Here is a 26,879-nt window from a genome sequence, read left to right on the forward strand (position 1 = left end):
CAGGCGGCGGCGGCCCCTCAAGGCGGCGGCGGCGGCCCCTCAGGCGGCGGTGGCCCCTCAAGGCGGCGGCGGCGGCGGCCCCTCAAGGCGGCGGCGGCGGCGGCCCCTCAAGGCGGCGGCGGCCCCTCAAGGCGGCGGCGGCGGCGGCCCCTCAAGGCGGCGGCGGCGGCGGCCCCTCAAGGCGGCGGCGGCGGCGGCCCCTCAAGGCGGCGGCGGCCCCTCAGGCGGCGGCGGCGGCCGCCCGCCCCCTCAGGAGCCGGGCGCGGGGGGGACCCTCCGCCGGCCGAGCACCGACCACCCCCGACGGGGCGCTGCGGCGGGCGGCCCCGCAGCCGCGGCCCTGCCGCAGGCCCCCCCCTCACGGCCGCCGGTCGGCCCCGCGGCGGCGCTGCGGGTGACACCCCCCCCCACACACACCCCCGAGGGCCGCGCCCCCGGCCGTACTCACCCTCGGCCGAAGGCGAGGGCTGCACCAAAATGGCAGGCGGGCAGTAACTTCCCCACGCTCGGGGGACGGGCAGAGCCACCGGCGCTGGCTGCGCCCCGTCGCTCGCGCAGCGGAGGGGGCTGCGGCCGCCCCCGCGCTGGACCCCGGCCGGACACCTGCGCGCAGCCGCCGGGCACAGGTGCCCCGTTCCCGCTCCGCTCCGCGCCGGCCGACGCACGCCGAAAGCCCGCCGGCGCAGTCGCTGCCTCTTGCTGCTGCTGCTGCTGCTGCTGCTGCTGCTGCTGCTGCTGCTGCTGCTGCTGCTGCTGCCTCCCCTCCCCGCCGGACGCGCCGCCGGGTGCTGCTGCGGTGCCGGCGGCGGCAGCTCCCGCCGCTCCCCCGCCACGCACCGGCACCTGCCCGGGCGCCGCCGGCCAATCGGCGAGGAGGGGCCGGGCGAAGGGCGGGGCGGGGCGCGTGCCAGCGCCAGCCCGCGCGCCGGCGGGGAGGCGGGGGCGCGCCCGGGAACCGGGGGGGGCGCGCTGCCTTGCACCCCCCTCCCCCCCCCAGCCCCGCTCGCCCCTTAGGGGCTTGGTGCTCGCCCCTAAAGCGGTGCTGCGGGCCGGGCCGGGCCCCCTGACAGCAGCAGCGGGGCTCCGGTAACTCCGGCGAGTGCCGCGGGGCTGCCCGGCGCCGCCACACGCGGCCATGGCGGGGGAGCACCGGCGGCCCGCCCGCCCCCGGGGCGCCCGCCGCCAGGTACAGCGGAGAAGCCGATAGGTGCTGCCGTGGGTGCAGGCCGGCTGCGGGGGTGTCTTCCGAAAGGGAAAGAAAGGGGGGAGGAAGAAAGAAGAAAGAAAAAAAAAAAAAAAAAAAGAGGCCGGTTGGTGCAAACGGACGAGGATTACATCCATATGGATGCAGCGCAGCGGGGAATCATAAGGAAGGTGTGGCCTGGTCGGCCGTTCAAATCATCAGTGAGTCACCGCCGTAATGTGACCGTGCTTGTTATATGTCCCGTATCACCGCAGGCTGCGCCCTAGCAGGCTAATTACTTTTCCCCTAGTGTTATTTTTCATCCCTGGGTTTGGGGTTTGTTTGGTTTTTTTTTTTCATGCTTGTTTAACTTCTTTTTAAAATAGCTGCAGCTGTTCCCTGCAAGGTACGGTTCTATTTGATCTCAGTTGAAGTGCTTTGTCAAGACAGATGTATTCAATAGATCCTGGCAGGTTTTCAAGGAAAATATTTTCTAGGAGAATATTTTTGTTTACACTGATTTCGTGATATTACAAATACACTGGTTTATCAAACGTTTACTTCTACGCTAACCTACACTTGTCTATGTTAGTAAAATGGGTGCCGCTCTGTGAGGCAGACGCCACATTCGTTTCAAAAGTGTATGTAAAAAAACCCCCAACTTTAGGAAGTATTCTGCATCAAATATTATTTTGTATTTCCCAAACACACCTATAGGTAAATACATGTCTGCATATTTCCCAGACAGAAGAAACTTGTTACTTCTTTAAATAAAAACAAGAAAAAGAACCAGTCATTTTCAACAGCAACATTTTTCAAGAGCAACGTGAAGTTGCAACCAATCTGGAACTGACCAAAAGGAAAGGTCACTCGTCACCTGTATTTGAAGAGTAATCAATAACACACACTGAGCATTTTTAATAATTGAAAAAACATCTGGGTAGAAATCCCTCTCCAATCTTATACTTCTGGCTGAGTCCCTGAAAGAAGAACATGTTTTAAGATCGGCCATCAATATCAATTAGCTATAATGCTTATGATTACACAACTGTGAGATCAAACAGGTAAAACTCCACCCCCGCTCCGCACGCTCAAGCTAATAAGCTAATGTTGAGTTCAAGAGTAATGTTTCGCCCTTGCCTCAACATTGTGCAATCAGGTACACGGAGAGTTTATACCTTTCTCTCTAACATTTCCCATTCTTCTCCACTGGAGACAAAGCGTTGGACTCGAGGCTCTTTTGTTCCACACCAGTACAGTAATCAGTATGTTTTTACTCTGCTGTAATACTCCACGGGGAAGGTATTAACTTATGGCACACTTAAACCAGCCATTAACAACTGAAAGAGTGCAACTGAGAGAGGGGAAAGAGAAGAACAATGCACAAGTGAAGAAATATTGTAACGGCCTTATGGATAGTGTGCTGGACTTCTCTATTTGTCTGCATCTCTCTGCCTGTCGGGTGTCCTATTTGTCTTCATCTACCGGTTTTGGTGTCTCCCCTCAAAAGAAATCAACTCCTCTCTGCATGCGTAGCAAGTATTTTCTGATCGATGCCATTCACAGTAAAAAAAAAAAAAACCCTGACTAAAATCCTTTTTTCACCCCTATAGGCAAAATCATAAGGCACAGATGATTGAAACTGAGATATGCCAGGCCTTCCCTGGAAGCACATAAGACACAGCCATTAAATAATTAAAATAAATATCCAAATAAGGATGCAGAATAAAAAGAAGTCTCAGGTAGAGAAACTCTGCAACCAAAGATGAGACTCAAGTAAACAAAACGTGCCCAACCCCCTTCCCACCCAGCACCTGGCGATTGCACAGAGAAGCAGGGCACCGAGGGGTGCAAGGGATACTGGCAACAGTGAGATGGTCATCAGGGAAAGGGGAATGCCCTGTGTATCTACCTCCTTCCCTATAGCTCTGAAAATTCCCAGGCCTCCTTACGTTCATAAGACAGGTTGAACTGCAGGCCATGCAATCTTTCAGTGACAATAACCTCAGTGTGGGGAGAAGCAAAAAAGAAGTCAGACCACCAATATGCATCTGTAGCACAGCAACCATTCTGCCACATGGTGCTAAATAAGCTGTGGCATGGAAAAAGTCTTGTAAAAAAATAGCGGATCTAGTAATAACGGGGTGCAGGACAAGAAAATAGGTGTTTGATCGGTGGTGAGTTTCTCTTGTCACAACACAGCCTTTCTCATAACAAAAAAAGTCATCCAAACGTAGACTGAAATAAGCAGGCGGGTTTTGCTTGGAAAACTCGGCACTAAATCCAGCAGTGGCATAAGCTACACGTGGCTGCAGGGCTGTGGTGGCCAACAGGTGACTCCTGAGCCTGTCCCCAAGCTGCGCTGGGCGACCAGCCGGACGCACTTGTGCAAGGAGGACAGGGCAGGATGGGTGCTGGGGCCCTTGGGAGCCTGCCTGAGCCCGGCAGCGGGCAAGCCAGGTAGGGCGTCCCACCCTGCAATGAACGTCCCTCTGCCCTCAGCATCCATGGAATGGGGCTTGTGGCCATAAGGAAGATTTTTGGAGTGCAGTTCCTACGGTCAGGAGTTTTGGCCGTCTTTTGTATGGCATGCAATTGCCGCAAAACCTGCAAATAAGTTGGTGTGGGGGGAAAAAAAAATTGCACGGGTTTGGTGTCCCTCAGAGGACGTACAGTGGGATGCGGAGAGGAGGTGTTAGCCAGTGCACTCAGTCATGCTGGATGATATAAAGGGCTTTGTTGACAATCCCAGGAGGACTTTCTGAAGTTTGCTTTCCAAGTGTCCCATCCTTCTCGACCAAAGTAGGGCTTTTTAGTAAGGAAATTGGCTATGCAAATGTGGACAGTACCTGCTGGAAAGACACAAGTCACTCTGTTAGCCACAGGGGCCAATTAGGAATTTATTCCAGCCTATTGCTATTTCAGGGCAGAAAATAAAGACAGTAATAAGTAATTAAGTCTCTCTTGCTTTCAACAGATCTATTAAGACCTCAGAGTATTTCTACAAAATGTAGTGAACAATAATTTGATGGTAACAACTTAGAGGTCATTGTAACCTTTTACCTTAGGGTCTCAAAGAACTTCATAAATACAAATTATTTTATAAAGTGTGTATGCAAAACATGGAGTATTATGACGATTCAGTTAAACCAGTTGAGTAGTTTATAGCCCACAAGCAAATAGGAGAGAAGTGAAAGAGCTGAGAAGAATGGACAAAGTTTTAATAGTGTTTAATATGTACAGCACACAATGTGACATGGCATTTTGCCATGACTTTTCTTCAGAGATTTCAGCAGTCAGGTTCCCTGCCCTGCAAGCCTCACAGTGTAAGGAGGAGCTCTGACAAACGTTAAGTGTGAAAAGAGAAAAAGGAAAGCTGAGAGAAGACAGAATTAGGATTATATGCATATGTGAGTAAAGGAGACAGCTTGAAGAAGTTTTGCTATTTAAGTAGCAGCAGAACTTGAGCGAGCTAATGCTTTGAAAAGAAACAAACACACTGAAGTCTCACAACTGGGACGGAAACACCAGCAGACAAACTGTAACTGATGCAGTAAAAATGATTTGTTTCAACCAGTGGTGGGATGGCGGGAGGGGGTGCGTGTCTTTTTGTGCATGTGTGTGTGTGTGGTGTTTTCGTAGTTTGGTTTTGTTGGGGGGGGGGGGGTTGTGCTCAGTTAAAAGGTAGCAACAGGAATATGAGCTAGTAAAAGAGATGGTAGAGCAGAAAAAAAAAATGGTGGTAAGAGCTACCCATGATTACTGGGAAGAATGATCAGAATGGGAATAAAAGAATAAAAGCTTCAGAGGCAAATGTGATGCTGACCATACTGCTGTTACTGCAGATTTCCTCATTCATACATGGTGCACAAATGCAAGCTTGAAGGTGTCTGCAGAAGATGCTACATGCAGAGAAATGAAGGCTCTTTTACTGCTTTTCCCTTACGCCTGCCACCGAACGCATATGGGTGAAGACAAGATTCAATGCCTACATTTCTGCAAGTAAAAAGAAAATTCTTAAAAAGGTGTGGTGAGTTCTTCAGTTTCCCTGAAGAATGAACTTCATTTGTGACAGTGGCTGAAACACACAAGGCAAGTGTCCTTCATCCCCAGGGTTTGGTTTTTTTTTTTTATATCAATCTTTTTTTCCACTTAGTCCCACCTTTCATGCAATAACTCCCTCTTGCTCATCAATCCCAGGACAAGCAGCAGCAGGAGGAATGTGGTCCACTGAAGTTTTTCTTTAGAGTTTCATTTACGTCCTGTGCGAAGTGGCACTGAGGGTGTGGTAGAGTCTTTTATATGGTTCAGCACCGCTCTGTTCTTTACAAATTAAAAAAAAATAAGAAAAAGCTGCATGGTGCCCAGGGGAGGAATAAGAAAAAACATGCAAGTCTCCAGCTGAACAGGAAAATGCTCATATTAAGTCAGCTTCAACTTCACAGATTCAAGCAGTGAACAAACAGGAGCGAGTGTTGGTTTAGCTCATTCTCTTGTGTTCAGTGGTATTTTCTTTCAGTCTCGTTTGGTTTCTTTGTATCAGAATCAACACCTGGCTGTGACATTTTGGGCTTAAAACAAACCCATCTAAACCCACCTCGCCTGCAGTTGCTTCTAGAGTTAACTCTCTTCTTTTGGTTTTACTGGTTCAATTCTCTAGCACTGTCAGAAATTGTTCATTTGCTTCTAAACATAACTTTTACTTAACACCTCTGATGCCTAGAGCCAGACCACAGTCAAGTAGGTTGTTTTTCATAGAAAGACCCATTAAATGCTTTTCTTATTAAAATAAACTGAGCTTTTTCATTATTTGAAATTATTAAAAATTAAATTTTAGAAGCTGTCATCAACCCAACAGCCTTGGGCTAAAGCTGACAAATGACAGTGACGGTGTTAAGAGCTTCCCCCCTCCCCGTCCCTTATTATAACTCTGTACAGACAAACTATCCTCAGATGCAAAGAGTATACATTATATAATTCTCTGCTTATATTTTACAAGCAAAATCACAGCAATAATGTAACAAATCCTCATGAACAGTCTTAAAAAAACCCAGGCAGTACAAAACCAGTGAATTGCTTTAAGCAAGATTAGTCAAAATTAAAATACTTTATATTATCTTCTTATATTTTAGTTTACCCTGAATAAAGTAGTTTTCAGAAATTTTTTTTCTTTTTTAAAGAAACCCTAATCCTGATAGTAATTTCTGCATGGAAATGGGGTCAACCCAAAACCAGCTAAGCATAATTTTCCAGCCTTTTATTTGGGGGATATAGGATTTAATGACTTTTGAGACGCAGAGGAAAGGTGAGCTTGCTCACGATTTTCCCTTCCTGTTAGACCATTGCATGGAAAATGGTACATTTTCATCCACACAAGTGTTTACACATTTATGAAACTTTTATGCAGCCATCTTACATCTAAGTCCCTACTTCTGTGATATGCATCTGTTCAGAATCAGTACCACATTGTTGAGTTGAAAATGGATATTGTGAACAGCAAAAATGCCCCATGATGGTGGGGCAAGCTCTTTGCAAATTACAATCTAGTTCGTGAGCATGTCTGAGCCAGGGAAGCAGACCATATTAATTAGTTACACTGACTGGTAAGGTTTACCCAGGCGTAGCAGTAACGGATACTCCGAGATACTTGTCTCCACAATGCATTTAGCAGAGATGGACATTAAAATAAAAATTATTGAGCAAAAATTATTTCCATGATGACTCTTTCATCAAGGTAGTTTCTCTGTTGCCAAATGCAAAGCTTAGAGACAAATGCATAGCAGCAATAGCTATGGCAATTAAAAGAAGGTGGCCTGCCAGCACCCCTTTCCAGAAAAGAACTGAGTCAACGTATTATGAAAGTAGATGTGTCAGATGCTGGCACATCTAATCATATTATTGTTTGACATATTCTTGCACAACCTCTCACATGCCTTGATTATGCTCAGTACCCTTTGAGCTGTGCTCTGTACAAGCCCATAGAAAATACACTGTGCTTGTTTCAAAGAGCTTACTCCATGAATGCTCTAATTCCCCTCCCTGCATTTTCTATAATCGGTTTGTTCCTTGGTGTTTTCTCACACACAAAGTAAAATTCTTCTTATTTACCTTACCCCCAAAGGAGCATGGGGGTACTGGAGTAGGATTATATCTGTCACAAGCTGCCGAAATAACTGTGTGGTTTTATGCAAATCAAATCCTCCAGGGATTGTCCCAAATCCACACAAGTTTCTTTTTTGTGTATCTGCCTTGGGACCCCACATCAGCTGTTTTACGTTTCCATCTTGTTTAAAAGGTATTGTGTCTGACAGGACCATGTTACCTATTTCACCTTGGCTCGTCCTCGCTGAGGGCTGCCGGCATCGCACGGATGCACTCTTCTGCAAGACCAGGATCAGCCCTGCAAGGCCTATTCCTCACCTCCTTCTGCTCTGCCCAAATTAACAATATCTTACTGCATACTAGACTTCAGGAGTTTCTAATTTCTGTAATTCTTATGAGAACTGCCTTTCCAGTTTGGAAACTGGAGTATATCAGCCCTCCAGTAGACCAGCTGACATAACACCCTCTTTCTCTGCTCAGCTCTGAAACTCTCAGCTCTCAGACTAACAGGGTGTGTCACTCCAGACAAATATTTATACACCAAACTTCATTTCCTTATGCAAGTTCCTGGTGAATGTATAAAAACACAGTAACCTCAATTTAAAAACCTAAAATACCCACATCTATTAATTAAGAATCTGAGGGGAGAGACTGGTCTCTAATTGCACAGCTCAAATTGTTCATTTTCCTTTGGGTGCCAGTTATTATTGTTCTCCTCAGTGGCATCTCCGCTGTAGGCCGTGGGGTAATGAAGAAAGCTGAGTAAATAGTGCACGTAAGATATCTGTGAATCATTAACAAAGTCATTAAAACAATTATAGATGATTTGTATTGAAATAGGGTCTAGAATGTTAGTCGTCTTGTGCACAGGCAGTCTGCGGTACCAGGAATAGAAAGCTCTGCAGCCAAGTCTTAATCCAACAGTCTTTCTGCTAAAATGATCCTTTCTTTCCTGACGTCCACTTTGGAGGCCCTCAGTTGTTTTCTGGTGGCCGTTCTTACGAGGGCTTATTCTGATGCCTTGGCTGTTTGCTGATGAGACAGCTCCGAGAGAGGAAAGATGCCCATGATCCCCACGGCAGGGCTCAGCAGGGCTGATGGGCTGGTTGCCCTCAAAGGCAAGCGCTGGACCCTATCTGTAAAACAAATATAAAGTTGCAGATGGACATTTATTTACTTTAAATACACTTAGGCATGAGCATGACAGTCAACAGCCTTCCTGGGCAGGTGAGTCTTCCATGCGTCGGTACCAGCATGCTGCACACATGCTATCACATTCCCTGTAACAAGTTGCCGTTGTCTGGATCCTCCCTGTATACAAACCCACTTAGATCACGCCTCCATCAACATGTGCAATTAAGCTGTTACAGCCGTCACTGCTCAACGGCTTGATTTCTGGAACAGCAGATGGCCCACAACTCTTACTGGAAACTTCAGCCTTTTTTATTTCAGTGCTCCTGGTTCCATAACTTTATGTCCTCATGCCTGAAGAGTGAAGCTGGAGTGGTCCTGTGGTGGCATCTGAAAAGCAGTCCCACTCCTATTCCCATGCCTGGTGCAGAAGAGTGAGGAATCCTCTCTTCTTTAATTAAATGGCCTTCGGTGAAGGTCATCAATTTTTCTTTTTCTTTGAAAGTGCTACAGAATGCAATCCTTGAAAAAACAAACACACTATGATTATGTACTGCTGTGGTAGAAGACACAATAAGGTTTCCACAGCAACTATTAGTGGTGACCCAGTGTACATCATAAGTATTATGTGACTTCATTACTTCTAAACCATTCGATAGTCTATATTAAACAACGTTAACAGGAATAGATTCAGTTACAGTTTTAATACCAAATCCCAGTTGATATACTTGATGTAAATAGCTTTACTGCAAGGTATAATTCTTTCAAAAAAAAAAAAAACCAAAACCCAAACAGAACAGCAAATAAATTGTCAGGCCAGTGTTGCTGTAAGACTTTAGCTTTTATATGTGAGGTTCATTCCTTTCACTTGCAGCTATATTGCCCTTTATTGCAATTTAATCTTACCTCTACTGGATGCATAAATATATATTAAAAAAAATCTCCATATCAAGTACCAAACACCTGAAAAGCACTCCATCCTTGAAGGCGTTATCCAGGCTCTTTGCTTAGTGGAAGGGGGTATTTTGCCAATGGCGAACTGAAAGGGGAGTGCAAAGGGATATGCTGAGAAGATTCAGGATCCCTGTAGCCCCCAGACGTAGCTTTACCTGTGAAGTGAGGTTCTCTGAATGCAAGATGGTAAGAAGGTAAGGATGAATTCTTGATAAGGAGCAAGACAGAAATACGTAGGATTTTACCAGTTGCATGAATAATAAAAGTAAAATTCCATCAGCTTGTTGAGATAGTTCAGGAGCAGGACATTTGCACCAGCTTCTCTGGTCAGCTCTAGTACCCAAACATCCTTTCCTACTGACAGAGAAAATTATAAAAGACCAGATACACACACTCGTGGAAGCTGGTACTCAAGTCTAGGACAAATCTGGGGCTCAGGGAAGGGCAAAAGAGAAAGGACCTATTAAGTACATTGGTGGACTGTGTTCGATTGTTAATGGAGGGATCCATTCTCTTAATCTTCCCTGGAGCATTCAGTACTCTAGACCACAAAAAAATATAAAAGCATGCTGCTCTCTTCAACTTTTTCTTAATGTTTGATATGATTTGCATTTTAAAATAAATGCAGTCAGACCCAGACACTTTGCAGTGCATTCTACAGACACTACAGGAAGGAGAGAAAGAACTCCACATTGGAGATGTCAGTCACATCCTTTTCTACAAGAAAATAAGAAGAGACTGTGTGATGAGAACGATATCTGAATCTGTATCAGGGAGACTACATTTGAAACAGTGGCATCAACAAGGTGAACTCAGACAACCTCATTACTCTCTGGGTTTGATTACTTTGGTAGTTCTTCTCCTAACTGCCCATTCCTTGTCTTGCAGGGCATGAATGTGCAAATTATTCTACCTCTTTCTGCCTCTACTGTACCAAATATGTTATGGATGAGACCAATAATTTCAAGGCAGAAATAATTTCTTCAGGAAATATGGGCCAATCGCTTTACAAAATTTTTACGAGACTACATTTATTATTTTTCTAATTATTATGTTTTATTATTTTGAAGATTTTTTAATTATGTCCTGTGACATTACACCTTACACACCCATCCAGAAGATTAACTTGCTTGAGTTGCAGCAAGTATTTCATATGTGCAAATAGTTTCTTTTTACCTAGCTGAATATTCAAGTGTAGTTTTCAGCTACTGACTACTAAAACTCTGCTTCTTAAATTAAATCATCCTTTTTTCCCTGTCAGGATAGGAAAATATAACATATACCTACTATTCATTAGCTTTTTAATAAATGGAATAATAAAGGACATCAGCAAAGAACCCAGCAGCAAATGGAACAACTGCTCTTGCACTCTAACCATGGAGATAAATTGGACTTTTTTCCACAATAATTTTTCATGAAAACCATAAATTTATGTCTTTGGCCTGCTTTCTCCCTCTACTGGTCTGAAATAGAAACTTCCCTATAGGAAATTTCAAGACCTTCCATATTAAAATCTGACCTTTATTTTCAAAATACAGCAAAGAAAACACAATGCCCCTGGTGCTAATTCTCTGCGGTACTAATGAATCATGTGCCACTGTAGTTCATGGGCAAGGACGATAGACATCGTCAATGATCTGGCCATATTTATGCTATTTCTTCTTAAAATTTCAGCTTGAATAGTCATGTGATAGCATGAGAGTTAATCACAAACCCATGATTAATATGTCATCCTGAGCCTCATTCAAGTGATGAGCGTGAGTTACTCTTTGAAGTTTCCTCTCTGCTAAGCAAAATGGAACACATGAATGGAAAAAGGTGGGGGACAATTGCCATTTAAACACATCAAAATGGCAAGAACATCGCAAAGTCTCTGAGGTTGGGAGTTTCTCCCTCATGAGAAGCCAGCCTGGATGAAGGCTGCATTCAAATGATGTCGCTACTGTGTTCCTCCTCAGTCATGTTTCTCTCTCCTCAGGCAGCCACATAGTGAGCTGGTCCAGGAACTGGTCTGGCCAAAATCTGCCTTCCTGTATACCTCTTGAAAAATTATTTTTTAGCTGGCAGATTGCACTTCAGTCAGCTTAACATGAGAGTGAATCACAGCCTGATCACAGTTCTGACATCTCCAGGTTCTCTATTTTTCCTTAATATAGCCTTAATTTGACTTACCACACCTCTTATGCTCTCCTTCCAGAAGGAGCTGATCACTCTGTCCCTGGTTTGTCTTTACTTTGTGCTAAAAAGTGGCCTTTAACCTACAGCGCCAACACACAGCCGAGCACGAAGCCCGCCTGCGTGCTCTGCTGGATCAGGCAAGCTTGTATTCTCATGGGATGCAGGGGAACGGACTGGTACGGATCATGCTCAGATCAACATACCCTGGAAATCCATCTTCCTTGTGATCCCTGCCTCTAACCTACAGAAGAAATATTGATTTTCAGCATGACTCATTGACAAGTTTTTACCTCACTGTTTGCCACTGATGAAGGTTTGAGTTACTGTCTGCCTCTGTCCACAGCAAGAAAACCAGATGATCTCCTTCAGAGCTGAGCTCTCCAGAGGCCGGCGTAGGTGGCTGCTGCACCCCAGTGTGTAGCCACTCCATGGCACTGGGATGCTGAAGTTTGTATTCCTGGAGCAGGAATCCACTGCATTTGCACAAGCAGCGGATCAGGGAGAGCAGAGCCACAGGGGAAGTTTCCCAAGTCTGGGCACATCACAGAGCTGTTTGCATGGAGAGCACAGATTCCTTTCTGCACTGCAGGTTACTTTGCTTTTAGTGGTGCAACCTCAGCAAACCCAGTTATTCAGGGCCTATAAAATTAATGGCTTTTTTTTTTTTTCCTCAAACACAGCCTGGCAGCCTGCAGCTTTGAGTGCAGAAGAGGGGGGGAAAAAAAAGAGATTACCAAAAGTAAATGTAAAAAAACCCAGCTTGTAAGCACCATTAGGCTTGATGGCAATGTGAAATGTTTGCTGAGGAGCTCAGAGAGAAGGAAGAAGAGCAGATACTTGACAGTGTGTGAAAGTATGTAACCTTGCTGTCAAAGGAGAAAAGACTGTTATGATAGAAGAAAGAAGCCAAGCTCAGCGTCAAGGATGGCTGAGCAAGTGTTTAAAGCTAATCGCTATTTGGAAAGGTAGCCAGGAGTTGTGAGGCAGGGAAAAAACAGCAAAGGCCAAACCCACGTGGCCAAGGAAAGGAGAGAAATACTCTGGAAGCAACCCACAAGCAGCAGAATTATGTAGCAAGAGAGCGTGTCTTAATGGCAATATTTCACACACTCTTATTTGTGTGTCTTTCTGGCCTGTAAATAGAGACAAATGAGCAAAGGTACAAAGGGCGTCTGTCTCCCGGTTAGACTCTTGTCATATGTCATTGATGGTGAGGCACACATGAGAGGGCTCAGCCCATGCCACCACACTGGGATATGCACGCCTGCACCCCCCAGAGCACTGCTGCCACCCAGCTTCATCTCCCCTCCCCAACCAGCTCAGGCTGCTCCTACCCCAGCAACTGGGGGAAGCTGCCTAGGACCATCACAAGCTGCAAGCTGTGGTATTTCTCCCTTTAGCTGCAGTACTTAATGCATAGCCCCTGTGCAGCAGAACTGGGGCATGCAGCCCTCCTGCAGGAGAGCAGAGGAGACTGGGGGATTTTATAGCCCAGGCCTTGCACTCCCAAATGTAAGCTTCTGTTGCTGCATTAAAGAGAATTAATTAAACCTGAAGGACACCACACCCTCCTGGCCTCAGCCGAGCCAGAATCTCACCTCCCAGCTATATGGTGAAATGTACCCAGGCTGTCTGGGTTGAGTTAAAAATCATTATATGAGAGTTTCTTTGAAAACCATTACAAACCCCTGTGTTCTTTCTCACTGCTTGGTTTGATGAAGGCAACGACATGTCCTAACAAAATGCCCAGGCTGTACATGGAGACATTTAGCTTCTTGTTCCCTCTAATGCATTTGAGCTCACATTGTCCATCTCTGCATGCTAGGATGAAATGGGTGGGCAAGAAAGCAAGAGGAGCAGGCTCTGTTTCCTCCCAAATTCCCCCAAATGGAGCAGTTTCTCAGAAGGGGAAATAGTCTTCTGTGAGGAACAGACATGGCTCTGCCATGAGACAGGGTAAGAGAAACGAGGATTGCAGTGGGTGCCAAATCCTTCTTTACCCACACAGACAGCCAGGACAAGGCTTTGATTTCTCGGCAAGTGCCGGCTGCATTAAAGCTGCCGGTTGTGCTCAATGTACTCCCCGCGGTGCTTACATAGAGCAACTGGGCACCGTCTGCACAGAGATTATGAACAAAAACCACCGCCTGCCCTGGGTGTGGGTGCACACAGTGGGTCTGATCAGGAGCCAGCTGGGAGAGAAGGGAAATGCCACCAGAGCTGGCTGTGCCTGGGGAAGGGACATGCTGTGACCGGGAAGGGACAAGCTCAAGGTGTCTGTGGGAGTGAGGAGCCATGAGCTGCTAAGCCAGGGAGCAGAAATTGTGAGCACGGCTCAGAGGGGTCCCGAAAACCAGCCCTGGCACACAATAAAATGTACCCAGAGCTTCCCAATTAGAGACGTTTAATCCTGCCAGTTTAATATCCTCTTTGATTTCCAATGGCTGGAAGGTCCCACGTCCTCTCACCACCTTAACTTGTGATCACCATTTGGTAGCTCACCCTGGATAAACTCCTGTTTGCGCTGCACACCTCAGCCCTGGACCACCCGCAGCTCACTCCAGTGTTATTCCCGTTCAGCCATGGGTTTCAATGGCATCTGCAATGGCAAAAAAAAAAAAAAAAAAAAAAAAGTGTAAAAAAGCGGTGGATCAACTCCGTTACTCCTCACCATGTGCTCAGGCTGTAGAGCGGGTGCTGGCCCAAAGCCGCTCTTTGCAGGCCAGACCCTCCGTACTTCACGGGGCTGGTCCCGACCTCATCTTCTCAGCAGCTTCGGTGTGTTTCTGCCTCTCCTCTCTCAGCTTTCTCCAGCCCATCTTGCTTTGTGGAAATTTCCCTAACACAGTGCTGAGCAGAACTGCAAAGTCTTAAAAAAAAGAAAAGACAAGCTGGGGGAGGAGGAAATAAACCGATCCTGTTTCTGAGCATGGCTTAAAGCTGCTTGCCACCAGACCCTGACAGTGCTCATGTCATGTCTTCTGTCTGCTTACTTCTTGAATTCCCTCTACAAGTTATTCTAGTCAGAAGAAAAAAAAAGTGACAAGCAGCGCTGACATGTACGTGCTCTGAAGAGGGCAGGGGCGAAGTCCTCTGTGAGGTTTTAAAAATAGATGTGCTGCAAAGGGTACAGAAAGGTAGACCAAGAGTTTCTTTCCCTCCATGCGGCTTCTGTAGGCACTTTGAATGCTGGTAGTGTCACCACATGATTTACTGTATGTATTTACTAGGATGGCAGGGCTCACTGCTAGGCGACTGTCAAAATGCAAGGATTTCATGGTTTGGGATCATTATCTAATCCGCTCCTCCAACACAGCAAAAAGAAATCATACAGCTTTTGCCTTAATCACTTACACATTTTCCTGACATATTTGCAGTAGAAAAATTAACACATCATCAGTCACTGCAGATCAATCTGATGTATGACAGATTAAGAACTGGAAACACAGTGGGGGTATGTCTATGTTTGGCTGGGCATTTTCCCCTTTCAAATCATCCTTCTAAACTTCCTGGAAACTACTATAATATACACGAGTCTCATGGGTTTTTTGTCTCCCTCCTTAAAATAATAGGATTGGTGCACAATGTCACAAACTCTTTAACCAATCAAGCACACAATTAACAACCAATTTATGTGTTTTGTCTGCAATTTTCCTCAGTAGCAGCTTTAGTGGAGACTATTGCACAGTCTTGGCTTGGTTAGAAAGATCAGATTTGCCAAGACAGTTGCAATTAATTGAAAGTTATTCCTATTACCTCTAAGGGTTGCTGAGAAGAAATTTTATACTCGGCTCTTCCTACCAAGAAAAAGGCATTCATAATTATAAGGAGATGATATCCAATTCATTTAAATAAGTTTTTATCACAGGTTACTAGAAGGCTATACAAGGCCAATTAAATTTCTTACTGGCATTAAGACAGAGACAACTGTTGTGATAGAAATTCAATAGCATTATATTTTGATACTTACTTTGCAGTGAAAATACATCAGTGGAAAATGGAGAATACTCCAGTTACCAAATACTCAACTAATGCATACTAAAAATGAGAAATACACCCAGGAAATTTACTTTAAAAATACACACCGGACTCAGTAATTCTTCACAGTCAGCAGTGGATTATACTGAAAGGCAATTTTTATTTCAGCGCCTTAATCCTAGGCTACAAAATAAGAGCTAGTTTACTGAGAAGCTCCAACCAGTGCATGCATCGTGGAGACCAACAGCAATATTCTTCCTGGGACTTTGGTAGTCCTGCAGCAATTTACCCAGCACTGATGTTGGCTTACCTGCACACCACAGCCAACCCCAGATCTGGGTTTCTTTTAATGGATCTCTGATGTTTATATTACTTTTGTAAAGCAGCGGACATAGTAGGCCTGATTCCTACCCATGGATAGGTCCAGGGTATCAGCGGAGTTGACCTGGCTGAAGTAGGAAGAGATGTCTTCTACTTTGGTGCACCACACAGTCCCAGAAGAAACAAAGGAAGTTCCCTCACCTGCCTCATGTTAAAAAGGAATCACATCTTGGGGTGCTGGAGAACAGCATATGACATCTAGAAGATGAAATTAATTATTCCTATTATTAGTGCACAGAAAAATTAATATTTCATAAATCTTTTCAGGACATGTACAAAGACAGTCAAGATGTGTTTGCACTAACTGTAATGAAAGCCTCCCCCCACCCCCAACTACCAAAAATGAAATAACAATTCCAACAAAATATTCAGAGGAATGCAATTATCACCAGGAAAAAAAAAAAAAAAAAAAAAAAAAGACAGGTATTAGTCTCCAAATTCTGTTGTAATAGGACAGGGATTCCTTTCAACTCTGGAAACTTCAAACACCAGCTGGGAACAAAGCAAATGAATGTAGTGACGGCAACCCAGTCATCTTCTATTTACAGGGTGAAACGCTGGACATTATTTTTGCTCAGAGCCATTTACTCTCAAGAAGAAATAGCAGTACTGCACACCACAAGCCAGTACCATAATGAATCTGGAAAAGGAAATAAAATTACTGAATGCCTGGCTGAAGCCAGTGCTATTTATCCATTTTACATAAGCACTAAGAACAAAAACCCTTTCTAGCAACAATTCCTAGCTGAAATGCCTTCAACATCATGTTTTTTCCTAGCTACATCTGACTCTTGCTTTGCAGTATTCCTTGATAAAATTCTTGTTACTCACAGGCATTTTAATAACCAAATATTACTGAATATACTTTCTCTAAAATTGTGACAATGAATTCCCAGTTTAATCTATTATGCAGTTTATTTTTGCTGCAGGGACATACGTCCCTTTTATCTCTCTCCCAAGTCACACCTTTATAAATTTTCCTTTCTCTCCTTTACTCCTTCGAAGGAGCTTAACCACCCACAGGTTATATTTTTCCTGCAGGAGCACCAGTCTGCTGTTTGTTCAGTTGTGATTGATTCAATCTAAGCAGAGACCTTTTTCGTATAAGGAGATTTGCAGTCCTGCCAAAACTAAGCCCACAGCACAGGGTACAGTATCTCTCACCATGCCGCCACCTGCACTGTTCCCCTCTGTTCCTCTTAAGAGAGGATGCCCTTTGTGTGGAGGCATCAAGTGAGCGGGTTTGCATGGCTTTCCCCCACTAAAGTCACCTTTTAGCCCCTCCATCAGCGAGCCCTTTGGCAAAGCAGGACCTGCTTCTCACCTACTCTTTCTGTCCCTGTAGAGCAGAGAGGCATTTTCCAGCACTTAGGTTTTTCACCTAAAAGGTCCAGAGGAGTGATCACTGCACAGTCAGGCAAACAGCCTCTCCTCTGGGACCTCCACCTCTGCATTTCTCCTGGAACAACCTTTATAATGATGCACTGGCAAAGTTCCTCATGCAGATGTTACTTTGCTGCTAGGGTACATGAGATTAAGCATGTTCTTGGTAACACAACCTGTCAGTCTTAAATCATCTAGATTAAATAGATGTGTTTGTCCTCTCTGAAAGACACATGCAAATAAAGCTCCAGGAGGGGAAAAAAAACCCAAACCAACGGCCTTGTGCCAAGGCTTGAGGGGGCAGGGAGCATCTTTATCGCCTGGGATTGCTCCAGGCACACAGAGGCCCAAAGGAAGCCCCTTTCAAAACCACCGTGTTGCTGCTGCCCTGAGCAACTAGCAAGTCAGAGTGAGAATGGAGGAAGGTGCTTCATCTGCAGGAGCAGGGGCATTTTCTCAATCCCCTGCTCTCCGCTTTCCCTTTTACTCCAGAAGTGATGAATGGGGAGAGCAAAGGTCCAGGGCACAGGTGCTCAGGTGACATTCCCAAACCCATGGATATTTTCCCTGGCCCTGGGAAAACTTCTACTACTGCTAGATGGGTCAATGTGTTAAGTTTTGCTCTGGTTATTGATGGCCATTTAACTTTGCATATTCCAAAATTATAGGTTCTTTTATTGGAAGGATGCTGTAATCCAATAAACCTTTTCCCGTGTGTTTAGTGGCCATAAAAAGTGCTTTGCTACTAATCCTGCCTGCCCTATGTGGAGCAGAGACACGGCATAGGCAGCGGCAGTGAGAGCTTGCTCGTCCTGCCTGGCCACGTGCCCACCTCCATGGGGACACCTCTGGCTTCAACAGGGGTATTTCACTCCAGTGTCCATTTAATAGTGGCACACACCAAGGGAGGAGGTGAAGCTGAGGGTTTGCTCTTACCTGTAAAATCTCTCCCATGTATGTGAGAGACAGATTTCTAGTTTGTGTGATATGAGATCGTTCTTCAGAGCTCCTGGGGGCTCGAGGGCTCTGCAGGACCTGCAGACCTCTGACTGTTTACATGTGCCTTTTGTGGAGATGATGTGCTCGCTGACCACGCAGCGTACCTATAGATGCCTGTGTTAAAAGCTCCTTTATGCCATGTTTCACGTCTATATTGTTGTAGACAGAGGAAGCATCATAGGAAAAAGCTAGGGGTGGGAGAAAGCAAGGTTGTATTATTTCTGCCTTGAAGCAGACCTCAGAAACCCATCAGATGCTGTCTAGACCATGTGGAGATACGGTTTTGCTTATAACGGCAATTATCTAATGACCAGGTAGGTAACTAATACCTACCTACTTAGCATTGTAAGATTGTGTGATCTAACACCCATCATATTGATTTTGTAACTGATAGTGATAATATGCAGTTATTGTTTATATAATGAACAGTCTATGACCATAGAATAAAATTCAGCATTGAGAAGTACAGGCACAGGATGGTATCAGACATCCCAGGGCTATAAACAGCTCATTAACGGTCCATTACTGGACATCAGAGAAATGCAACCTTGGGAGTTGGGTATAACCAGCTCAGGGGATAACAACGAGAGGAAAGACCGTGTATCCAACATACATGGAAAACACCACAGACAGTAAATTTGGATGCAATGTAGATATGCAGGCCAATGAAGAAAGCGAAAGGTGCAGAGTGCATTAGTAAACATATAAAATCACCCCAACACAATGATCTTAAAGTGAGAAGGAAGAAACCATCATCAAGAACATATTCCTCCAGATGAAGGACCTGGCATGCTGAGATCTCACCATACATCTCCTCTCCAGATTGAAACTGTCAATGCTGACATCCAAACGGGCAGTGGGAAGATGCACATAACACCAGAGAGAAGAGCAGAAAGCTGGAATGTATTTCAGTTGGACAAATCTTTCTGTAACTGGGTGCAGCAAATTGGGAACAATTACCTGGTTTCATGGATCAGGAAAACAGATGCATGAAGCATTTTAAAATACTTGCTTGAAGTCGCAGGGGAAAGCCAGCTGTAGTAGAGTCAGGAAATATTTCTTATTCTTCTGAATGTCAGTCTTGTTCTTTACACGCGTGGGTTTTCCACCCCAGTCAGATAAAGTTTTGAATTCCCTCTGTTCCTAATAGCTTAAATTTTTCAACCTTTCTTCCTCCAAACTTCTCCCATCAACCTGAATTCCATGGGAGACCAGATACAGACTGAGATTTGGATGTGAGATGCTCCTTCTGCACTGGCTCATGTGGAAACCCGAAATCCAAATAGCCCATCTGCAAGTGAATCCAGATTTAGGTCAGACAACTGAAACAAGCCTTCCATTACAGTGTGCTTGAGAACATTTCTGTCACCTGGCTTCAAGTCCAACCAGCGTGCCAAGCAGTGCCTAGGAGTCAAGTAAATGAACTATGAAGAAGCAGAGACAGCTAACGATGTTCAGTATAAAAGCACCCCATCATGAAGTTAGTGCATTCAAATGACACAGCAGATGCAGGTAGCCCTCTACATTTTTAACTGACTGTTCACCTGTGATAGCTCTAACCACAGCTTCAGTCCTGGAGGACTTGCGGTTCCTGGCATCCCTTGAACTGTCAGGTGCCCACACAAGCCACTGCGTTGAAGTCGCTAGAAGGAATGGCAGGTGCTTCTGCCAGCGTGGTCCAAAACAGCACCCACACTTTGGGCTGATTGAACAGCACAGCTGTGCACAGTTGGGCGGGGGGTGTCAGGTGGAAGCCTTCCTGTGTACTGTCTCAAGGACTGCACACAGTAACCATCAGGGGCACAAGCTATTTGCTCTTCTCCCCCGGAGAGAAAATGGTGGCTCTGAAAGGCCAGAGAAAATCCCAGACCATGTCCTAGTTTGTCCATGCAGCAACCTCATGGCTGGAGGAGATGCAAGCAGTGCTTGTTGCCTGCCCAGTGGGAGATGCTGCACCCAACAGAGCACCTTCCTTCGGCCCTCCTTGCCCCAGGCTGTTTAGGGACCAGGGGTGTCTGGAGATGGGAGGATGTTTGGCCCCATATCTGGAGGTTTTGACTTAGGCTGAGATTTGCTGGATCACAGAGCATCCTCAAATGCATCACACTGTTATGTGTGCACATGAAACACGCCATTGTCATTGTCTCAGCTTTTGCACTGGGTCTACCTGGAGCAGCCGCCCTGTTCCTTCTGGAGGAGGAAGTTAGTGACCATGGTCAGAACTGGCCTTTTGGGGATCAAAGCTTATTCTCATTTGCTTTCTGTTGCATAAGTATGATTTCTTTTTGCAAGAGAAGAGCAGGAATGGTCACTACAAGTCTCACAATGTGAAGGCAGCCCAATGTAATAATCTGCCTCTCACACTCAAAACTCACTGTTCAGAGGGGCTATTCATGTCCTTACTTAATGGGGAACTAGGAAGAAGAGCTCAATCTATGGTTTCTACGGAAACAAATTCTTTATATAGCACCAGTGGACCCAAGTCTGTTCTAAACCCTAGAACCTGTAAGTTTGTCTGTATCAGGGCAGGCACCATTTTTTATTTGATTTGAGTGGACACGACATCCTCCATCTGTGCCAGAGCCTTTAATCTTAGCCTTAGCAACAAAATTTCTCATATTATTTTTCTCAAATGAAAGACATGATTTGTGCTCTCCTGTGCAAAGGAGAAAGAGGAGCTGATCGGCCCTAAAGAAGTCTTTATACTTCTGTAAAGTCACCCTCTATCATCACGTGAAGGGATTTATTAAATATTGTGCAACCACAAGCACAAAATATAGTGGGGGTGGCTTGGTGTCTCTCCCCAGACTGTGCAGAACTATTCTTTTACTCTTCCATCCTTCCCCCTACCTGCTCTTCAAAGTATTCCCCATTCCTGCAGATGGATCTGTCCATGCAAAAAAAATAACTCCCCCACCCTTTTTTTCCTTTATTCACATTCACAGCATTATAGAGAGATCAATTAAAAATGCCACTCTGCTCTGCCCACCCTGGCTTCTCACACCAGCAAGGTAATTTGACACACGCTTGGTGAAAGCTGAAAACTTGTCACGGACAAACTTCTACCCAAGTCTGGCAGTCTCAGTTGTAGCTAAACATCCAGAAGCCTGAATGCTAATCCAGGCCCTGGTAGTCAACAAAGTTATATCACAGACATATGATAGCGCACGTGCAACATTTCTCATACAACGCCTTCTTCCAGTAAACACTTCTTATAATATCTGGATGTTGTGCTGCCTGTTCTGCTTGGAAGAAAAGTGACTGCATATCAAAATTACATAGCGGACTAGGTTTCAGAAAGCTAACCAAAGGGCTTGGGTAGAAAATGGGTTGTTTTGCAGTAGCTTTTTCCTAGGTTATATTTCAAATCAGTTTTTATTTTAAGATAAATAGAAGACATAATTTCCCATTTTGCCAGTATAGGTTTTCAAGAATGACAGATTCATTATTTTAAGTGCTGAGAAATGAAGCTGTTTCACTTAAACCTTGCGATTTTTAGCAAAACTTGCAAAACCTAAATATTCATGCTGCTTTGAACTTCAAAAGTAATATTTACTTCATAAAAAAGCAGAAGAACAGGTGGCCCTGGCCTGGCCAGAGCTCTGACAAGCCCAGGGTCCTGTCTGACAGTGGCTGCTAGCAGATGCCTGAGAAAAGCTACAAGAAAAGAGCAAACATCTGGTGAGCCAAAAGACCTCAAGTCAGCTGTTTAGAAAGACCAATGAGTAGTTTTAAATATTTGTTTTTCTAAAGGGTAATAAAGAAGGGAGAGATATCAAACATGCTATTGTAACACAACAAAGGGTGCAGATTCATCATGCTGGGAGAAATAACAATGCTACTTGGAAAAATAGCATATCTGCACCCTGGTACAACTAGCAGATGCTTTAAAATTAAGCCTAGACTTAGGTTCAGCTGGGGTTATGACATCTTTATAGATTGCTTGCCAAATAAATATAAGGTTATGTATATGTTTCAAGCCAATCTTATTTTAAGTGCCCTGCTTTACCAAAACCATTTTAGGAATAAAGAAAGCAGCCCTCTGTTCCTCTAACCAGGTATCCCCCTGTCATGCTACAGAGTCCAACTCAATGGGACCACTCACAGGCTTGAAATGACAGGCGTTGCAAAGTGACAAAGATGCTCAGCATGGGTTGGCTTAGATTTCATGTCATTTTTTTCCCTCCCGCTGTCTCTCAGGTCTGTAATGATCTCATGTTCAATGGTTATGGATGTGCAGCATGTTACAGTTGATTAGAGAAACTAGACCCACCTATAGAAAGCTTGCTTTCCATAGCAGCTCCAAAAGCACCGCATGGTACCAGCAGTACAAGGCTCCAGTGCTTCAGGCCTGGCCCTCATGAGGAGATCATGGTGTCCACACCTCCCCTCCATCTCCCCCAAGTTATTTCAGTGGGAGTAACAGGGAAGTAGAAAAGAGCCCTCTTTGGTCAGTACAAATATCCCCCATTCCCCACAATGTGCATCTGTACACATTCAGGGTCTCCAGGCATTTGTACAGGAGAAACGGATTTTGGTTGCATAACATTTGCTGCAGAAAGTTGCACTTTTGGTTTGCAACAGCAGAAAAAAGAATGAAACGTTGCTTTGCATTTCTAATTTCCATGATTTAATGGAAATATTATATAACTTCAAATTCTAAAACTAGCTGTGGAAAACCTGAAATTATACTCCTGTTAAGCGAAATGCTCCGAACTACATTTTCCACCTGGAAGCTTTAATGAAGGAATAATGAAATCACTGTTCATAGACAACCACCCTGAAATCTCACATTAATATAAATTTACACATAGTGGTTAAGGATATTAAAACACTCACTAGGAGACAGAAAAAGGAAAGCCTTACAGTTTGGGAAAGAGCAGCACAGTAAAGACTGACCCATTCACGTCATTCCTCTTTTCTAGTTTATTCTAACAATTCCTAGAACTTAAAAAGGTGTGAGAAGTCTTTACTCAAAGGTGGGATAAAAAGCCAAAACCATTTCTGAAGCTGACTTTCCTCAGATGGGAAAATGAGAAGTTTTGAAATGTTCAGTCTTTAAAGATGGATGTTTCCACTTCTTTTTGTATCATGGACTTAACTTATACCTCCCCACAGATTTGGTACAATTCTTCAGTAGTGACTGCTTATAAAATTCTGAAAAAATCCCTGGACAAAGTCTTTAAAGTAAAAACTGTCCGCAGATAATTGCTATAATACTCTTCAGGAACAGGCAATTATTTTTTAAAAAATTAAATTTCAACTCATGGATTTATATAAAATATCACCATTTGTTCCAACCTGAATTTCCACACTGCATAACAAAATGTGGTCCTGGGATAGGCTGATAAATATATGTCAGCTTAGACAAAAATTTTAATATGGCAAAAAATAAACACTGGAAAGACGCTTGATTTGCTTAATTATCTATACTATATTTAGAATGTGTGTAAGGACTTTTTAGATTTTTCTGACCCCACTGAGATCTGACCACCTTTAATAATATGATACTTTAAGAAAAGAATATTCTCAGTTCCTTTTAGGTACCAGTGAAGTCAGAGTGGATGGCTGACCCTATAAATTTTGGATTCCTTGTCACACAGCGTGAGAAGTGGAAAGTTGTGAGGCTTTTCCTGGTCCTGAAAGGGCTGTTTCCTCTCCAGATACTTCTCTAATGATCTGTGAAGATAAATCAACTGGGACTCACAGCAATACTGCTGAAGAGCAAGCAGATCTTTTTCTTATGACTTGGCAAGGCTGGTTTAAACACCAGATGGATCAAAAATAATAATAATTGGAAGAAAAGCAGTATCTTCTTCCACTGGTCCCCCACAATCTTTTTTCTGTCTCACACACACCTACACTTTTCCAGTCACATGCTGAATGCCACTCTCAGTAGGGCTCTGGAGCACCAAGTGCTTCGCATGAAATATACCCAGTTATTTGCTCTGTCGTGATCCTTCCTTCACCGGCTGTAGTGAAGAGAGGGTGGTTTTATTTAGCTAGGTTACACAGAGCCTCTAACCTCCCCGGTGAGTCTCTAAGTGTTACTGGTACAACACATGGGATGGGCTGCAAAGCAGCGGCGGAAACCCTTACGATACGGAATGTGGACTGGCTCTGCTGTGCCCAGGCTCGCTGTCCCTACATCCGCTTTCTAGCTCCTCTGGCAAAGTCACGCTCACTTGAGCCCGGAGGGGTGAAGCTACTCTAATTGTGTCTGTCTTAAATAGCAAATCCTCTTCCAATCTGCCTATTTTTATAAATGTCACATTTTCTGTACGGCTGACCTTTTCCTTTCCCAAGTTTTCTATCTGACTTGGCGTGGGGAGAAATGAAGTCCAGGATTTGGAGGACGGCAATGCAGTAGCTCTGCGATGACATATGCTGTGGAAATGCAGCACAGCCACTCTTTTCAGGCTCCTGATTATAGGGCTGTATGGCGAGTACGTCTGGCAGAACAAGACAAGTGGATGGTACAATCAAAGACTGAGAGAAACGGGTGCAAACTGGCACATTAAATTGTTAAGTATCCTTTACAAAAGCTCACAGATCAGCTTATTGCAGGACCAGCCTGCTGACTAACAGAAATTTATCAAAACAGTGATTAAACACCCACAAACAAAACAAGCCACATGAATTTTTTTTCTTAATGGAAAATCTCTCGTCTACCGGCTCAAGCGTCACTTGAGTATTTCCCACAAGGATTTAAAGTGATGGAGCTGCTTGAAGCCTGTGGGTCATGGTATAGAGACCTCATTGCAGCTACATCTCCTGAGAGTTCTCCAGCATGCCCATGACCAAAAGAGAGCATCCTTGCACAGCACTAGTGTAAAGAGAGCACATCCAGTTTCAGAAAGCATCTGCAGTGAACAGAGCTAGACTGCAGACACCCAAAAGTCTCAACCGGACAGGCTCCATGGGGCAGTGGATCAGCATGTGGGTACATGGGTGGTGGTCATTTTGTGGACTAACCGTGTTGCTACCTGGCTGGTCTGTACGCTGGCTGCCCCTCCGAGGGTGTAAAGGAATTAATTACAGGAAAACAGCAGCGTTACTGCCCTTTTGGTCCACTAAAGACCATTTCCTCTGCAGTTAGAGAGCAGAAGTAGAGCAGACTTTTTTATTGCTTGAGCCCAGAGATAATAAACATACAGGCTAACCAATTCAATACCTTTAAGTGCTTTGTGTTTTTTTAAATTTAACACAAATGACTCTGAAGTTCCTCTTTGTCCCCACTACAGCAACAATCAGCTCCCAGCATTGCATGAAATATGCCTTTTCTCAAGCTGTGCTAAAACAGTTAAAAAATCATCACTGCTTAGGTAGTGATTTTGGACAATACCATTCTGGTATTTCCCTTGTGGATCAAGATGAATACATTCTCTAATGATTCCCCGAAGAAACTTCAAGTAGGGAAGCTATTCCTTAGCAAGCATGTCTGCTTATCAGGTAGTCCTCTGGCTTTTGTGCAGGAAATCAAGACACACAGAAACTGCACTTTTATTTGGGTCTGTGCAGTAAAAGTTGCAATGCTGGGATCTCAGACCATTCTTTCTATTCTTTCAGCCTCCACCACCACACGCCAAAACACGATCCCTGTTCCACCTTCCCGTTGTCATTTTCAAAGATACTGTCTTAATTTTGTTTTCCAAACCAGAGGTTACCACGAGAATAACAGCTTGTTAACTTTCATAGTGGCCCATAGCGTAAGTGATGGATTTTCTGAAGAGTTGATCTTGTAAGTTTACCAAATTCTGAGGTCTTTTTTCCCTAAGGCACCAACGGGAGTTAAAGGTTGATTTCCAACACCCCTGGATGCATGCCCAGAACCCTGGGCTGTTCGTACACCAGCAGTTCTGGAAATCAAGTATTTTACTTCCTTTGCCTTGATGTCAAGTGCCTGAAAACAAACAGCTTCTTTCTGGGAAGAATAGCATGTTTTTCTGGAAATGGAGCCACGCATTTTTTTCCACTTCCATTTGAGTGAAACACTGACTTGCATCCAAGTTTCAGAGTTGGGTTCCAGGTGGGATTTCCTACTGGTTTTGTTTCCTCTTTTGACAAGGTAACCCCCCACATAGCCACCCCCTCCCTTGGTATTTGGGCACCTTGTTGGCTCTTCTATCTCTTTTCCTTTCCTTGGAGCTGCTCAGCACTTGCAAACAGCCACAAAGCCGCCAGAACAAGGCTGCTCTTAGAGGCTTAAGGAGATAGAGAGAAATGCTTTTTTCTTCTATTAAAAGGGTGCCCTGTCAAGAAAGGGCTTTTCTAAAATAGCCACTTTTCTAAACTGTCACTCCGAACTAAAGGGAAAACTCCCGTGTCCGCGTTTGCTCTGCGTGCGCTGCAGCTAAGAAAGGCGAGGGCAGCCTCTGGCCATCTTCGCAGCCAGAGCAGCTGGCTCCAAGCCAGCGCGGCACGGCTGGAGACGGCCCAGGTGCCCTGGCAGTCCCGGGGCTCCTACGCTGCGGGTTGTTGGGGCTGCCCCCACTGTGGGAACGCAAGAGGCTCAGCTCTCCCGCAGCCTGCAAAAAAACAGAGGGGTATCCGAGAGACCTCCGAGACCAGCCCTCTTGCCCACGACATT

This window comes from Pelecanus crispus, chromosome 2, assembly GCF_030463565.1.
Source record: "Pelecanus crispus isolate bPelCri1 chromosome 2, bPelCri1.pri, whole genome shotgun sequence".
Taxonomy (NCBI): domain Eukaryota; kingdom Metazoa; phylum Chordata; class Aves; order Pelecaniformes; family Pelecanidae; genus Pelecanus; species Pelecanus crispus.